Below are 17914 nucleotides of genomic sequence, written 5' to 3'. Positions count from 1 at the left end.
TCGTCTGACTTTGCAGATGTTAAAAACAAAAACAAACAACTGATTTTAATCAAGAAGAATTACAAACTTTTTTTTTTAATGACTGATGTTTGGTGGTATAGATTGTATGCTTACCCACATACCAATTACAAGCAATTTGGCAATTAGATCTCAGTGTACCTGTTCTTCAGTGCAGAAGTCCCGCTTTTGGAAATGCAAACTACAGTAATTCCCAGACAAGCTCATTAACACACACCCACTGGATTTTTTTTTCCTGAAATAACTTAAAGAGATAATCCCAAAGTAATAAAAAAGTCAATCAACAAATGTTGGAAAGATGAGCAGCTTGCAAACTGACATTGTTGAAAAATAACCAAGATGTATTGTTAAGTTTAGAATGAAGTAAATCGCAAGAGTGTGTGCAGTGTGTCCTTACTTTGCTCGTATCAAATGATAGCACTGTAAGATAATACATACAGAGGAGTAATTTTAAAAGAGCATTTCTACAATTGTCTTGGAAGGATTTGTGACGAGCTTTCGTGTCCTGTGCTCTGTGTGTTGAAAATATCTTGAAGGCCGAGTTAGAGTTGTAATCAGAAATAAGAACGGCTGTGTGATTGATCATTCGGGACCCACTGACCTTAACACAATGCTTGGGAGATAAGGCTTTCCTTCTTAAATGGATGAAGAACTTTTTGATAGTATTTTGAGTCAAGATAAGCAAAGTACTGGGTTCAATCCGCAGTACAACAACATTGTAATAATAGTAGCAATCAAGGCATTTTAGCCTCTGTAATTCTGACATAAATTAATAATTCATTTGTTAAACATTTTTATCTGTTTATTTTGAGCATTTTATACATGTATACAAAGAATTTTGGTTATATTCACTGACACCTTCCGATTCCTTCCTGATCCCTCATATTTCCTCCCACTTTGTGTCTTTTATTTTTTTATATATATGACCAAGCAATTCATTTTAATACAATGAAATCACATTCTTGAAAATGGAAGATTTCTTCTCTTGAGGAATTGCTGGGGACATCATAAAGGCATACTCACAAACCAGGCTGGTTTTCAGTTCTCAAATCAATCTTTTCTCTCCTCAGGCTAGGCCTATCACCTACACTGGACAATCCGGTTGACCTGCAAAGAGATGAAGATGAACTTAATGTTCAAGTCAGCACTCAGGGCACCAGGGACAATTGTGGGATTTTATAAGACCAACCCCATAAGAATAAGGCACAATGGCTATGGGATTCCCCTGTGGAAGTACCAGGCAAGAGCATACTTGTAGAGGAAGTGCTACAGCCCAGTTGGCCCTTCACGTCCTCAGTGGCCAGGTGAGAAGGGCAAGGCTGTAGAAGGGAGTCACACTGTCAGAGGTCTGGTGTGGTGTGCCATGATCCAATACCACCTGCTGACCTTCCCCCCTCAGGAAAGCTGCTGAAGTAAGTCACTTGTTGTGTCCCATACAGGAAATGGCACCCAGAGGGCTGCAGCAGTGGAGCAGAAGTTTGAGGACCCAAACTCTCCAAACTTAAAACCAAAGAGTGGGCTACTGCTGTGACAGACCCAACCATGTTGTTTTGGGAGGGATTGTGGAAGTATCTGGAATTCTGGGCTGGAAAAGCCATTACATTCACAGAGATTAATGTGCTGTTATGTAATCCTGGAAGACGGGAATGTTGAGAGAGGGGCAAATGATGAAGCCCTGGCTTGTGAAGTTTCAGAAGAAAGCAAAGATTCTATCGGGGTCATTTGGTGATATATTTGTTGGGGAAAAAAAATCTTGGGGGCAGGAAAGAGTCCAAGACAAGACTATCCCTGCCCAGGGCTGGAGCCAAGGCTTGGATGGGAACAAGCTCAAGACAACCACCAATCCAGTGCCATGGCGCTCAGACAGGAAGTTAGCTGAGACGACCGCCAGTCTGACAGGGCCCAGGCCCAGGCACACAGACCATGCCTGAGATGACCCCTGCCCAGCGACACACTGAACGGGCAGGGTATAGCACTCTTGACACTACTCCTGGATTGATCCTGGAGAGCCTAGGCACCATCAAAAGGAGCAAATAAGTGATGAAGAAATGGGAGAGAAAGAGAAGCAGAAGGGCATGTGCACAATGAAGAGAGGCAGCACTGGAGAGTCGAGGGTATTGATGAACAGCCTGTTGTGAGTAGCTGGTGATGCCACCTAAGACCATGGTGAGGACCTGGCCTATGCTGCCACTGAGCAGCCCATGTTTGGGTCAGTGGCCCACAGCAGAAGGAATCTGTTACCACCAAAAGTCAGGTGGTGGTTCCTGGTCTGGGCGTCTGCCAGTGACAGGTTGATGTCTGAGGGATGAACTGGCCCCACCCTTTGCCTGGGCATTGTGGGATAGCTGGTCTTGGATGCCTGAGAGCAGGAGAGCTGACCAATTAACCTCTAGCCAACTGCAGTACTCGGGAGAGTAGACCCTGTACATTATACTGGAAGCACAGCAGAGCTGACACTTATTTCAGGAGTTACGGGTTAGCCTGCTTGAGGGTGTGAGCTGGGATGGCTAGCCCTACCACTTGTCTGCCATGCAGTGACATGGTGGAGGGAGAGATGCCCCCTTTCACCCCTTACCACCTACAGCAGGCAGGACAGCTGGCCCCAAGGCCATCCAGTGGGAGAGCTGTCTCTGATCTTAACCAGCTGCAGTACATAGGAGAGCAGGCCCTGCACTTCACCTGGGCAGCACAGGGCATGGGTGTCCTCAAAGCAATGAAAGCGGGAGAGCTGGTTTTTCCCCTTGCTGGCTGCAGCATCGAATGAACTAGCCTGAGCAAGGCTGGAGAGTGCGCCTGGTGGGTATGGAGAGCTGGCAGGACCAGCTCAAATACTTCTCTGGCCTAGGTCCAGGGCTTTGACTTGTACCACCCCAACATCTATCACATCGATGAAATGCTGGAGACCTTGAAGGGGCCGGTCCTAGAGATCCAAAACTACAGGATACCCAGAAGGAGTCCCAGTGAGGATTCAGTATTGATACTGTAGCAGAAGCCAGAGGCCTCAAACCAGACTGATTCATTGCAGTGAAATTTACAAGCAAAGAAGTGTGGACAAAAGGGTATACTGTGGGACACAGTACAGCTTCCACAATAAGATATTTTTTTTTTCCCTTTTGAAAGGAGGTTGTATGGGTGGAGGGCAGGTATGAGGGGACAAGATGATGAGTGGGACGGGGGTTTTGGTGTAAAATTCACAAAGAACCAATAAAAAGTTTTTTTGGTTTTTTGTTTTGTTTTGTTTTGTTTGTTTTTTGTTTTTTTAATAAAGTCTGTGGATTCTGGCCAGCTGAGTCTGGGAAATCAGCTGTGATTAAGGAGAGAGCAGATCCATTGAAGTAAAAGCTTGTTTTGTTGGGGCAATGGATGATGGTTAGTTGGGACTGAGGAATTAGTGCAGTGAGAAGAGACCAGCATCACTGAAGTGAAAGTACTTCATCAGGGTCAGCACGCAGAAGTGGTGGTCCAGAGGGGGTCAAGGCTGTATGTAAAGTTGCCAGCCAGTACTGTGTAAGATTCTCCCACATGGTTCTGCTTTGAAGGTACTAAAGGGCTCATGGAGAGGAGCAGAGGCCATGATGAAGGTGCAACTTCAGTTTCAATGGAGGCCGCACCGTATTGGGGATGCCAGGACCACTGGACAACCACCAAGGACAGCAGCAGGTGTGAGGTAGAGCTGGCCTGAGCCACAGAGAAGCAAACTGGAGCATTAACCAAACATTGCCCCTGAGCCTGAAATTAAATCTAAGTATTTTGGGGGCCTGGGGGATGGCCCAGCAGGTAAAAGCGCTTCCCTCTCAAGCCTGATAACCCAACTTTGATACCTGGGATCTACATAAAAAAGCCTGGTTTAGTGGGACACATATGCAATCCCAGCGTTCCCCCTGGAAGATAGGAAACAGAGAGATGGCAATCCCTGGAAGCTGACAGACTGACAGACTATCCAGCCTGAAAGACAAAGTACAGGAAAACAGGTAGGAGAGGGCCTGTGTCAACAAGGGGGAAGGCAAGAACCTACTTCTGGAAGTTGGCCTCTGACATCCATGATGTCAGAGTAATGTAAGGCACACACACACACACACACACACACACACTTAAAAAAAAAATTGGTCAAGTACTCTAAGTACCCACGAGTCATACATTGGCTTGGATGTTCACTCAGGCATCAAGAAAAATAAAGCAGCAGGAGCTAACAGACCCATGAGTTATGCTGTTAATTAAGCTGTGGAAAAGCCGACAAGTCGCACGCATGGGTGTTTTGGAATAGAGCTAGACGCTGACATGCAGAAAGCAAACCCCAATTCTGTGATTATGCACAAGAAGAAGATGAAAAGCAGTGAAGAGAGTTCATGCTGCCTGAGGAATAAATTAGACCTCTGAATAAAAGGTGAATTTAGTGGACCCCTCAAGGTGAATCAAAGTTTGCTAGTGGAAAACTGGGCAAACCACACGCCAGGAAAAGATGAGACATACACAGAGGCATGGAGGGAGTCCGCTTAGATCCAAGTGGTTCAAAGCGCTTATAGTCCAGGGTATTACAGGAAAGAACAGGCGAGGAAAGAGGCAGATGGTCAGCACGCAGGAGCACAGGACATCCTCTGTGTGTGTGTGTGTGTGTGTGTGTGTGTGTGTGTGTGTGTGTGACAGAGAGAATGTGTATGTATATGTATGTGGGGATGTGTGTGTTTAACATGAGAAGCATAGTCTAGTAGAGGAGACCAGGGAAAGCCAGTTATGAAGCTAGCACTGTTTCAACCCCAAATCAATGGCTTGTCACTGCTATAGGACGAATCTGGGCTGCCCACAAAAGTCCACGGTTGAGAGTCTTGGTTTCTAGCCTGTCACATTGGAAGACTGTGAAAACTTTCAAAGTACAGTGGCTCTGATCTTTCTCCAACTCCCACCTAGAGAAACTGCCACATCAGAGACATAAAAGCGATGGAAATCATGTTGTCGTGGAATGAATCCGCCAAAACCAAGAGTCAAAGTAAAACCTCTTCGCACGTTGATTACATTAAATGTTTGCTATAGTGACAAACTGGTGGCTGGGAGCATCTCCAAAACCACTAACCTGTGCAGTGGGATGAGCATGTGTGCCTGGGTTCTGCCCCAATTACAGAAACAAAGAAGGCCTACACCACGATGATTGAAGACAGTGAAAAAGGGCGCATCAGGGGCATTTGAAATCACAAGGTACAGGCTCACGAAGTTAGAGATGCTCCAAGAGCTGCCATTCAACCCCAGGCTCTTGTCACTTCCTTGGAGGCTGCATAATAGACAGACCCCTGGGAGCTCTTCACAGAGCCTGACACCTACTCCCTCACACTGCTTGTTAACTAGTGTTTTGGTTTTTTTGTTTTGTTTTGTTTTCTCTCTTTCTCTTGAAAACCAGTGAAATTGACAGACCTGTTTGTTGGTTGCTGGGATGGTGGGTTGTAGTAATGTTACGTCAGGAACTACACGCGCCTTTGATCTTATTTTGAGGTTTTTGAGACAGGGTGTCACACTGTTGCCCAGGCTAACCTGGCACTAACCTGAAGTGAGAGAAAGGAAAGGAAGGGGTTACGTGGACACCGCTTCCTTCCGTGGCCACCACCACAGGGTCAGGTATTCACCACACCAGGCCATGAGATGAAATTTGACAGGATCCGTGGGTCAGAGTTGAGACAGTGTGCTCGCATGTCGACAGCAGGAGTTTCACTGAGCAGTGGCTTGAGGCTCCTCGGAGCTTACAGCAGCACAGTGGACATGCTGGGAAAACCCAGGCCTCCCTGATCACCTATTCCACTGAGCAGCTCAATCCCCTCTGTGCTCCCCATGACGTCAGCAGACCTCATGCTTTGATCTCAGTTTACAGAAATGGTTACAGTGAAGAGTGCAAGTCCGAAGCCACACCTCAGAACCGTGCTTTAAATCCCTGTCTCGTGAATGTCGTTCGAGCGCTGCTCCCGAGTCACACCCTTCATTAACCCAGCCTCTGCTAGGCTGCCCCTCCTGTTGGTTTACCTGAAACCACGGCCTTCATCTCTCTCAACCCCCTCCGAGGCTCTGTCTCCGAAATAAAGCACACATCCCATCTATCCTCTTAAGTACTTCAAGTGTGAGGCTGCGTGTCTCGAAATACCTCATGCTACACCCCCGCACACAGCACCTCAATTATTTAGTGTACTCAAAAGAACCACACAAAACGTGGCCTTCAGAGCTGGTCATTTATTTTCTTCACAAAACCAATGGAAACAGTTGTTTTGTAGTATCCACAAGGCAAAACTCCCCATGCCTATCTGTCTTCTCTGTTCCCCCTTCAGCCCCGTTGACCCAGTGCCTGCTTTGTTCCCTCTGGGTATTGCTGTTGTCAGGCTTTTTGTACTGTGAGAAGTACCTGAGAGAAGCACTTAGAGCATGATGTTTGTTTGTTAAGGTCTCCAATCCATGGTAATTTGGCTTCATATCGGGCACCTGACACAGGGCTGAAACAAAGGCCAGCAGGTGTGGTGGAGGACGACCTCTTACCTCATGGTGGCCAGAAAGCGGAGACAGGCAGGGGCCGAGACCTGAGTCTACAGTGCAACATGCTTTCCTGTGCTTCCCCCAATGGCTAACTTCCTTCTACAGGCTTCAGCTCCTATTTTCTACCACCTCTCAACAATGCCATGGCACTACAAGTCTGTCAAGAAGTGACACCTCCTTTGGACATGTTGACGCTGGACCAAAACTTTTGATGTTTCTCCACTTACTGCAGAAGAAAGCCTGTGCCTTTATCCAGTGACTTCAGTGGATGACATGCCTCATTGACCCAACATCTACTGCCATGTCTCTTTCCTTTCCTTATGAAGATTGAAAAGAAATCTACGAACTTACTTTGGAAATGATTTCAGGAAATGTTTTACCAATCTTTATATAAAGAACAGAAGAAACTAAACATCTCTCTTCCTATCTTAGCCAAATATGTGTTGCCAGGAACTATGCAGCCATCTTGTGTCAATGAAACAAAAAACATAGAAGCAAGGCACCATTTTAATAACATCATTAAGCCCCATAACCAGCCATGGACTGTTTGCTTCCAACCTTATTTAGGAAAATATCCCCTCATTTATTTAGGCTTGTTAGTTGTTGTTGTTTTTTAACCACTATCAGTTTCACATATTCTTAACCTAAAAGGAGAAGGAAGGAAAGAAAGAAAGAAAGAAAGAAAGAAAGGAAGGAAGGAAGGAAGGAAGGAAGGAAGGAAGGAAGGAAGGAAGGAAGGAAGGACTAGAAGGAAGGAAGGAAGAAAACTATTATGCCGCCAAATTAGTCAGTATTGCTTACTATTAAAATTATTTGGCAAAAGTTAAAGTCTTACTTTTCTATTGCTGAGATATGACACCATGACCAAGACAACTTACAGAAGAAAGCATTTATTTGGGGGATACAGTTTCAAAAGGTTAGAGTCCATGACCATCATGGAGGGAGCATGGCTGCAGGCAGGCATGGCACTGGAGTAGTAGGTGGGAGCTCACATCTTAAGACGAAACCATGAAACAGTTAACTAGGGATGGTGTGGGCTTTTGAAACCTCAAAATCCATCCCAGGGACATAACTACTTCAACAAGGCTATACTTCCTCATCCTTTCCAAACATTTCCACCAACTGGGGACCAAGTATTCAAACTCATTCAAACTACCACACTCAACATCAGGTAATTAACTGACCTCAAAAAAGTCAACCCATATCTGAATGTAGCTGACTGATGCTGGATTAGACCTACTTGGCCATGAGCAGTCTCATGGGCAAGTCTGGTCTTCTTCCATTTGATCAACTTGCTTCCTGATGGGAAGGGGTAAAGCTGTGATATTTTAGAGTCACCCACTTTAGTTAGCAGAAGTAGGTAAGAAACAAAGACCTCTAGTCTAGCCCCGATTACCTGAAGGGTCGGCTAACATACTGCACACCCTCTGTCTCTGCAGGGCTGACACCAGGGAAGGGGCAGCCACAGGGGTGGGGCTGCGCCTCTCAGTTCTCCCTGCTCTCCAGCACTAGTTGTACTAAGCCCATTGCCAATGTAAGCCCTTACTCTGGGGTTGTCAATCATTTCACAAGTCAAGAAATCCAGACACAGAGATACCTGGCCCTCAGCCAAGACTTCATACTGAGATGCATGACAGAACTTCTTGCTCGAAGCCTCTGGGGGCATACCTCATAGCTACTGTCATAAAATGTGTAGTCAGAACTCCCCAGCCTCTCAGGAGAATCCAGCTCCAACTACAGTCTCACTCAAAAAGTTCCTTAAAAATAATTTAAGGGCTGTGGAGATGGCTCAGCGGGTATGTATGGTTGTTATGCAAACATCTGGACCTGAGTTCAAATCTCTGGCACCCACATAGAAAAACTGGAATGATTTCATGTGCTTGTAACCCCAGCTTTGCAGGGGCAAAGATAGGTGGATTCTGGTACCTCCCTGGCCAGTCAGACTAGCTGAAATGATGACCTTCCATTTCAGTGAAAGACCCTGTCTCAAGGCAATAACATGGAGGGGGATAGAAGACACCAATCTTCCTATGCCTTCTGCATGCATGTGACAACACATGCATGCATTCATACACACACACACACACACACACACACACACACACGTGCACACACATTTACAAAAAGCTATTTAGGAAAGTATACTAATTATGACTACAGCTATATTGCCTGCAACTTGGCCATTCTACCCCTAGGGTTATATCACAGAGACATGTACACATTTGCTTCCAAGGCACCTCCTGGGACTTTACTTATCCTAGTGAAAAGCACCTCCATGTCCAATGATAAAAGGCAGATGAATTACAAATGCAGCTGTTACATACATATTCACTGTGGAGGCATCCGGAGCGTTTGCCCTTGCTACCCTACTGCTTTCAAAGCTGTCCATCTCTCAACTGAGCTCTGTGTGAAAGACTTACAGTGTGATCCTTGCCAAAGGCTGCACCATGCTTGAATGACTGTGAGAGCAGGTAAAAAGAAAACCACACGTTACAAAACTAGCTGCAACCGAATGGGATTCAAACGTGAAATTAATGTTTGCGATCTGAAGAATTTTCTACCATGAAGATCCTCTATCACTTGTGTAAAAGAATTGTTTACAAGCTTGTGTAAAAGAATGCTTAATCAGGGTATCGGCCCATGTCTGCAGACTGTGAGGCCCTGCAGTGTCAAGCCTCCTCAGGAGGAGGGGCCACTAATAAACAAATAGGAGAGTGAGGAGAGCTGGTGCCATGGCCAGGGAACCAATGACCCCTGGAGCTGACCAGGAGAGCCCTGGGCAAAGTTAAGACATCAGAGCCCCACCTACTGCTCAGACTTTCTCCCACTGCTGTGGGTCAACAGGGAGGCTCCAGTCACTCTGGCCAGCACTGAAAACAGTTACAAAGGCACATTCAGAAAAAGACCAAAGGTCTTATTCTAGCATCCACCACCTGAATCTTATGGGCTTCTTAACTATTTTCTGTGGTTCCATAGCCCTTCCCTGGAGAAAGGCCATTTCCCCTAGATTTCCCTTGCACTGATGCATTTTGCCTCCTGCTGAATACACTGTAGATTTTTCTTTCCCATCCTCAACTCCCAAAACATCTGTTCATCTTTCTAAGCCAAAAGATGGTGCTGAGCAGACCGGTGAGGGGTTAGAGCACCTGCTATGAGTTTAGTTAACTGCCAGGGAAAGCAGCCATACATACCACTTTTTAGCAGTTATGTACTGTTGATACACGCCGAATCTCATTTAATCCTTACAGCTTGTTGTGGAAAGATAGCAATGCCTTTCCTTGGGATATAAAAAAAAAAAAAAAATGAAAAGACCGTAAAGTTGATGAAGTTAGGCAACTCTCCCCAAGTCAATAAATGGCAGGAAGTTAGTTCAAAGCCAGGGTGCTCTGTATCACTCTCAGAGCACTTTCATGCTGTGACTTGCCCACATCAGGAGGGGAGTCTCAGCTATGTTTAATGGGGGAAGAAGCCGAGACTGGTTTCTGGAAAACGGGGAAGGGGTAGTGGTTTGACTGATTCTCCTAGATGTAGCTTGTCATGGCTGCCTGAGTCAGCATTCAGACTAGCCCAATGTTCTGGGTTCCTCTGTCCTCTTAAGTACCTTCGTGAACTCAGGGCCAGGGAGAGACCCTGATGAAAAGTTTTTCAGTGGATGGAGCTTCAGTCACCCAGTGGATGGGATGTCAGGCATGTGTGGTCTTTATGGATTCAGAGGGTTCTTGTGAAAAACAGCTGCCAGAAGTGAGGTCTAAACAGACGGGAAGACTAATTTTAAGGAGAAATAAGCAATATTGTTCTTTCATAAAGGCACAAATAAGCAAAACCCACTCAGGTCCTGACAATGATGAATGGAAGGCTCTTTATCGCCTCTGTTAACTTGGAACTGAAGCTGTTTGGAGAGGAGCCCTGCATTCTGCATGTACGTGCAGAGAGTGAGCAGGGCCCATGGAGGTGTCCCAGTGGCTCATCTCCCTCCTGCCCATCGTCTCCTACCATCCCACCATAGAGTTCTTCCTTATGCTACACATTGACCTGTGTCTGGTTAGAACTCCAAAGGCAAAGAGCCCTGGGCTTCATCTCCTCCCTCACTCTGTACAAATGTGTTGGCTTCAGAGTTTACGCAGACTTGGCAAGTTGCAGCTAGTGTTTCTGGAGAGGCGTAAAGTGGAATGTTTGCTCAGAAGAGGTGCAAGCCAGGTCATTTGCCTGACTGTACCTGTTCCTAGACTTAGGTCACATTGCCATTCGGTTCCACCCCTGAACTCAGCCAGGCCCTGTGTCCTACTCAAGGCAGAGCAGGAGGAAGATTCTCTTACCTAAAGCAGAGCTCCTGCTGGAGGAACTGCATTATAGGTCTAGGAGCTCATTATAGGTCTACTTTTACATGCCCATTGTAGGTCTAATTTGACAAACACACTATACATCTACTTTTATAAATACTTGATAGACAGTCATTTCCTTTCACCTGTATCATTCTTCTTGGAAGACCGCCTTTGGGAAGTAACTTGTTTCATTGTTTCACAAGAGGCAGTGACTGAATTAAAGAATTAATGTTTTTCCTCCCTAGACAAAAGGGTAAGTAAAATTAGTTCACACTTTGTGGAGCAATTCACTTTTTACATATATGGAAATTAAGTCATATTTTTAAATTTATCTATTAAGTTTTAATTGTTAAGGGGATCCACATGTGGATGAGGTTAAACTAAGAAGCTTGTATGTGACGATGAATATATTCACATATGTGCACACAGATGATCATGCATGTGTGTGCATGACTACGGAGGCCAGAAGTTGAGATAATGGCTTCCTCTATCGCTCTCCACCATATTTTGAGAAAGGGTCTCTCACTGAACCTCAGGTTTGCTGATTCAGCTGGACTGATTGGCTAGCAAGACTCAGGAATCCTCTTGTCTCCACATCCCTAGTGCTGGAATTACAGGCACACACCACTGCGCCATCACACTGACGTAGACTCTGCCCTATCTGATTTAGATCCCCAGGCCTATGCTACAAGCACTGTACTGGTGACCATTCTCCCAGCCTGCATAATCACACCTTAAAAGTGATCACTAGATTTTTATAATTAATGTGATAACAACTTTGACATACTGTCTTGTATTTACCCACTTAAGGCATGTTAGGTCAACAATTGTCAGCATATTCAGAATTGTGTGGACGTTTTAGACCATTTTCTCCCTCTTTCTCCCACAGTTCTGGGAATCAAACCGACAGGCTCTTGCTCACATGAAGCAAATGCTCTGTTACTTAACTACATCCTCAGTCCAATATTAGAACATTTTTCATCATTGGTATTTTCAAGGGCCTCTTTCCTATAGCTTAATGTTCATTGTGTGATAACATAGAACACCGACCAGCATCTTGTTCTTTCCCATGCCAAGCAGCTTTTCACTGGGCGGCTGTGCTACATCTCAGTTGACAGATTTTAGGATGTTTCACTCCTTGGCTTATCTGAACTCTCCCAAGCACACTTGCTATGGACGTGTCTACAGTTCTCTTGAGTACATCTCAATCAATGTGATTAAAATAACTGAGGTGACTCAGTTCACTTCAAAAGGGATGGCTGTGTTCTTGCAGAGGATAGGAGTTCAGTTTGCCGCAGCCATGTCAGGGGCCCACAATCACCTATAACTCCAGCTCCAGAGGATCCAGTACCGTCTTCTGGCCTCCATGGGTACCTGAACTTCAGGATCACATGGCCACAGAATTTGCCATCCTGCAATTTCCAACTAACCTCTAAGTAGTAAGTTTCTACTTTGGCAGTCAATTATTTTCTGTCTCCCATCCATTAACACCTGATAAAAGCTCCCCCTCTGCTTATATGCAGTCTGATGTTAGTGACTCATGAATCGTCCTTTGTGAAAATTGGTTGGTTATAAATGTGAGAACCAATGTCTGGATTCCCAGCTCTGAGCTGCTAAGGTGTCCATCGGTCAGTACTACACTGTCTTATTTTCAGATTTGCTGGTCTTACTTTATTCTTGCTTTTCAGTGTCGTTTATCTACTTTGGTGTCATAATTACCCTCAGCTATCAGTGTGAAGCATGCAGGGATAGGAAGCTTCAGTTGAGGAATTGCCTCCTTGGATTGGCCTGTGTGGCATTTTCTTGATTGCTAATTGGTGTAAGAGGGTCCAGCCCATGGTACAACTCTGGGCATGTGGGCCCAGAGTATAAGAAACGCAGCTCATTTCCTTATAAGTTTTTATTGTAATTGTATGCATGGTTGCTTTAAAGTATATATAACTAGACTCATGGGGTATGGATAATTTACAATCCTGATCTCAGGAGTTTATACACAGCCATGCCATGTTCATGTTGTTGCCATTCTTCTTATCTTTTTACCACAGCTGTGGGAACCAAGTATGGTGACACATGTCTGTAATCTCAGCACCTATGAGTAGGAACCTACCTGACATAGTAGGAACTAGAGATTAAGGCCAGCTGTGTTACATAGGGAGACCCTGTATCAAAACATAATACTAGTAACAGTAATGAGATGTATGTGGAGTGAGAGTGTCCTGGCATAGGGTCTGGTGGAGGGTCTGACAAGGATTCCTACTCATTGTTCCTTGGCCACTGAAGATGGCATCATGCCCCCCAAACTTCCTGATGCTCTTCTACCCCTAAGGAGGGGACAGTCCCTTTCATGGACTGAAAATGAGAGATCTACTGGCTTCTTTAATTTCTTGGGCTCTTCTCAAGCAAATGTCTCTTTCCACACATTTTTCCTGGCCCTCTTTGATCTATGGAAGAAAACCCAGAGACTGCTTCAAAGAGGACATTAGAGAAAGTAGGTGACACATGGCTTCTGCTCGTGGCCTGGATGAAAACTGAAGACACTGGGGTTTGCCTTGTTGGGCTCTTGTTCTCCATGATACTGGCCTGGTCCCCTCTACTCACACGGGCTGAAAAACCTGACCTTAGAGTATTTCCCATGGCTTCTTTCTGCTTCTGCTCTACTCACTCTGTAATCTATTTGTAGCCTAAGCAAAGGCAACTTTCTCAGTTACTGTTCTACTGCTGTGAGGAGACATCATGATCAAGGCAACTTAGAAAAGAAAGTGTTCTTTAGGGCTTACAGTTTCAGAGAGTTAGAGTCTCTGACTATCATGGTGGGGAGTGTGGTAGCCAGCAGGCAGGTGTGGCACTAGAACAGTAGTAGCTGAGAGCTCATATTTTTATCTACAAGCACAAGACAGAGAGAGCTAGTTGGCAACTGTGTGAACTTTTGAAATATTAAGTCCTGTCCCCAGTGATGCACCACCTAATTTTTTCCAAACAGCTTCACCAGCTGGGAAGCAAGTATTCAAATATACAAGCCTATGGGGACCATTCTCATTCAAAACACAATTACATAAATGAGACAGTATTAGCATGTTCCCATGTGAAGAGGATTGCTTCAAAACAGGATTGTCACTGGTGTAAAAATACACTTTCTGCCTATTTCTTAACTGGCTTACTTCCCTTAAAAGGAGTCTGTTGGAGAAAACAGCTTAATACATCTTTGTGAATAAGACTGTATCTCCAGCATTGATGACCAGAACTACAGTATGTTCCATTCTTTCAACAACAGACAGGCCCTCTGCTTAAGGGTCCCATCCAGGTCTGGCCAGGACTCTCCAAGTGTGGCTCAGCCCTCAGCTCTGGTTCCCTAAAACTCACCCTGCCAGGTTAGGTTTGGGCTGCAGATAGAATTTCCCTATGGGGAGTACAGGATCCAATGCTCTAAGGAGAACAACTAATTCACCTTTAATGTCAACCCTGAGAGGAGCCAATGAGCAAATCCTGCCAACAGAGGATTCCTGTGTTTAAAGGACTGTAAATCCACTCAGATGCTGTTGCTCAGGAAACATAAGTACAGGAAGGTACAAAAAGATTTCTAGACCCAACAGCTCCCTGCTGTCTGTGATACTGAGAACCCTTGGAGGTTACTGTCCATCATTTCTGACTAGAGAGACCTTTGAGGACATCAGCACAGACTAGCTATATGCCTCATCTTAGGAACCAGCACTGCCTGTGCCCAGCTGGTGTCATCCCAATCCCATCCCTGATTCTGCATTTAGGAATTTGCATTTGTCCCTGGGCCCAGCATCCTTTTTTAACAGCTGAGATCTCTCTTCAGTGGCAGAGTACCACCACAGGAATAAGGTGGTAATCCTATGTGTTCCAGGCTAGCCTTTACCTCTCCATCCTCCTGCCTCCCAAGGGCTGAGATTTCAGGTGTGCACCATCATTCTTAGCTTATAAACACTCTTCAGTATTCTAAGCATGACCAAATACACAGACATTAATGTGTGTGTGCCCATGTGTATTTGAATTTAAGAACTGGCTTGGGTACAGCTTTCCTTCCCTCTGGCTACCAGATGGGGAGCTTTTAGGCACTTTTTATACCTGCCAGTTTGATATCAAGAAAACCAAAACCCCCAGAAGAAAAGCACATGACCAGATTTCCCTGGGACTAGCCTGCTGGATCCCAAGCCCTTGCGAACAGTTTAAGTGTTGTCTCTGCATTTCACTTAAGGCCCTCTCAAGGCAAAAGGAATGCCAAGCAGTTTCCTCTGATGTATTCCAAAATTCCGAACTGCTTTGACTTATTGGACAGTAAAACTGAAAGATACTGAGAAATTAGTATTTGAGCGTTCCTCCCTTTTATACGAAAATCTCTGCCTGGGAATGAGGATGGAAGGGCCCTGAGGGGGTCTTCTGGGTGGGAGTGAGGATGGAAGGGCCCCCAGGAGGGGTGTCCTCTGGGTATACAGACCAGGAGTTCTTAGGACTGAGCAGTTCCTCCTCCATGGGGAGGACTGTAGCATACATCACCCCACGTCCCGGGTCCGAGGGCCTCACCTCTCTGCCTGCCAGGGCCCTCCCTGCCAAGAAGGGGCTCCAGTGCAGCTCCACAGCCTCCTGAGGGGTCAACACAAGCCCTACCAAAAAGCTTCTACCAAAAGCCTCTACTACACATCCCTCCATACCCTTGCCCCGTAGCCACCTTTCCTCAGCAGCTGTCCCTCCCAGGGCTCCTGTCCTCAAGAGACAGACCCTGTTCCAGCCACCAAATCATAGCACATTCCCTCTGCTCTTTAGTGTCACCACAGGTCATGAGCCTTAAAACCACAAAGGTGCCCGTATGCTTCAGGCCACAGGCAGGTGGGAGGGAGTCAAGATCTTGGAAACAGCTATGTCTAGTTTTCTTTTGGGGAGGAAGGACTCCTGTCATTGCTTCTTAGTGAGTCTTAACCATCCTACCCACCTCACAGGCACGAACAGAACTTACCTGGGACAGCCACAAATCCAAGCAGCCATGGTCTCTGTTGCTCATGCTGTTGTACGGATACTGAGCACATAGTACATTCTAGATGCCCTACAAAGCAGAGAACAAGATATAAGTGAATTTCATTTACACAGAGATGCCTTGGGATACAGGTAAGTCTTCATTCTCTAAGGGAGAAACACGAGACTTAACAATAATGTCAAGAAACTTGATCAGGTTCTGGAGAGATGGCTCAGCCATTAAGAGCACTTGTACTCCCTCAGAGGACTGCAGAGGACTGCAGCCCACATCAGCAGCTCACAACTCTAGCTTCAGAGGCTTGTCTGCCCTCTTCTGACCTCCACAGACACTGGCTTGCATATGCACAGATGCACACACACACACATAAATGATTAAAATATATCTCTAATAAAGAATATAAGAGCCAGGTGGTAGTGGTGCATGCCTTTAGTCCTAGCACTTGGAAGGCAGAGGCAGGAGGGTCTCTGTGAGTTCAGGACCAGCTTGGTCTACAGAGTGAGTTCCAGGACAGCCAAGGCTACACAGAGAAACCCTGTCTCCAAAAAAACAAAACAAACAAAAAAATCAAAACAAAACAAAAGAATATAAGAAACTTGCCTTGGGGTAAGCAACAGAAACAGGGCTAGTTCACCTGACATACGATTGACATGTCCCAAGCCACTAGTTGACCTTTAACCTCCTGCTTTCTAAAAAGTTGCACTAAATTTTCTAAGCCTTCCAGTGAGATAGAAGAATGACCCTGTGTGCATTCGAGCTTGGGCTCCCTGGATTATTCCAGCATTCTGTGTCCTTTATCCCTCTTCCCCACCCATCTGGACCCCACACTTTCAAAGCTTGATTCCACCAAAGCTCCCCAGGTTGATTCAGGTGTTGTCCTGACCTGTGCTGGCTATGCTACCTTGTGAGATAGCACACAGACAAGTAGTCTCAGAAAGGGTTAACAAGGAGCGATGGGAGCTGCTTAATGGTAGAAGGCCTAGTGGGGACATTTTAGATCCTGAGTCTCTCTCTCTCTCTGTGTCTCTGTCTCTCCCTTTCTCACACACACACCTACACAAAAGTTGCCAAGTTCATTTCCCTAGAAACCATTCCTCTCCCTCCCTTTCAAAGAATTGTTCCTCTTTGGCTATAAAAAGTTTCTAGTAAATGGAGGATTCTGCAATTGGACAGCCAGCAGTGGGGAGCCGTGGCCTGCCTTCACACACCCACAAGAGCGAGTCCTGGGCTGTGATGACTTCTCTTGGCCAGGCTTGACTTTAAACGAAAGGGCTCAATGCCTGTTGAGGTTGACTCACCCACAGCCCTTAGCTGGCTTAGTCGGCTGGAGCAGGGCACACCCACACGTGTGCTGGACGTGTCCATCTACGTAGACAGGTTTCCTTTGCTCCTGAAGGATGGTCTCTGCAAACTCCATGGCGGCTAGCACGTTTCTTCTATTGAGGCGACAGCAGCTGGGCCAACGCAAAACAATGTTTCCTATCAGTTGCTGGTTTTCACACAAGTACTTCCCTTTAGCAGACAGAACAACAGACAAGAAGAGGAGAAAACCTTGCCTGTTAGAGAGCGGGAAGACAGAACCAGGGCAGGGTTTTCCATGAACCGAGTTCATGGTTCTCAGAAGGGACTTTTAGTTCTTAGCGGTATGCCCTCATGGCCCCGGCAGGGACCAAAGCCCTATGGTTCCGCAAGGCTGGTGCTGAGGCAGCACTGCCCTCTAGTGGCTGCAGGCAGCTGTGCTTCAACTCTCCATCTCAGAGCAGAACACAGATGCACTGGCTGACTTACACTCCCATAAACACACACATTGTCTATAGACAATGTCAATAGACATTTGAAACCAAAACCATAGCAGTGAGGGCCCAGAGTATGCATTTACCACTTCAGTCTATCCATTAGGGCTTCTCAGACTCGAGCTGACTTCACTTTATTGAAAAGGCCCTTGTCCTCCATGCATAGAGTAAGACCACTGGGATTCTTTTTTTTTTTTCCAACATAATATTTTTATTGATTATTTGGGAGTTTCACATAATGCGCTCCAATCACATTCACTGGCCAGTCTTGCCAGGTACAGCCCCTG

The 17914-nt window shown here is 45.8% G+C and overlaps 1 long non-coding RNA gene across 1 annotated transcript; it reads right to left on the bottom strand.

The window, feature by feature from the left end:
* Positions 1-882: 882 nt before the first annotated feature.
* Positions 883-17490, bottom strand: LOC132652264 (uncharacterized). Its single transcript, XR_009589735.1, has 3 exons — positions 17133-17490; positions 15820-15906; positions 883-1125 (listed from the first exon to the last, which is right to left on the bottom strand). It is a non-coding gene; the product is annotated as an uncharacterized LOC132652264 (long non-coding RNA).
* Positions 17491-17914: the final 424 nt, after the last annotated feature.

This window comes from Meriones unguiculatus, chromosome 1 (assembly GCF_030254825.1).
Source record: "Meriones unguiculatus strain TT.TT164.6M chromosome 1, Bangor_MerUng_6.1, whole genome shotgun sequence".
NCBI classification, from domain to species: domain Eukaryota; kingdom Metazoa; phylum Chordata; class Mammalia; order Rodentia; family Muridae; genus Meriones; species Meriones unguiculatus.
This window is presented reverse-complemented; position numbering and strand designations above follow the sequence as displayed.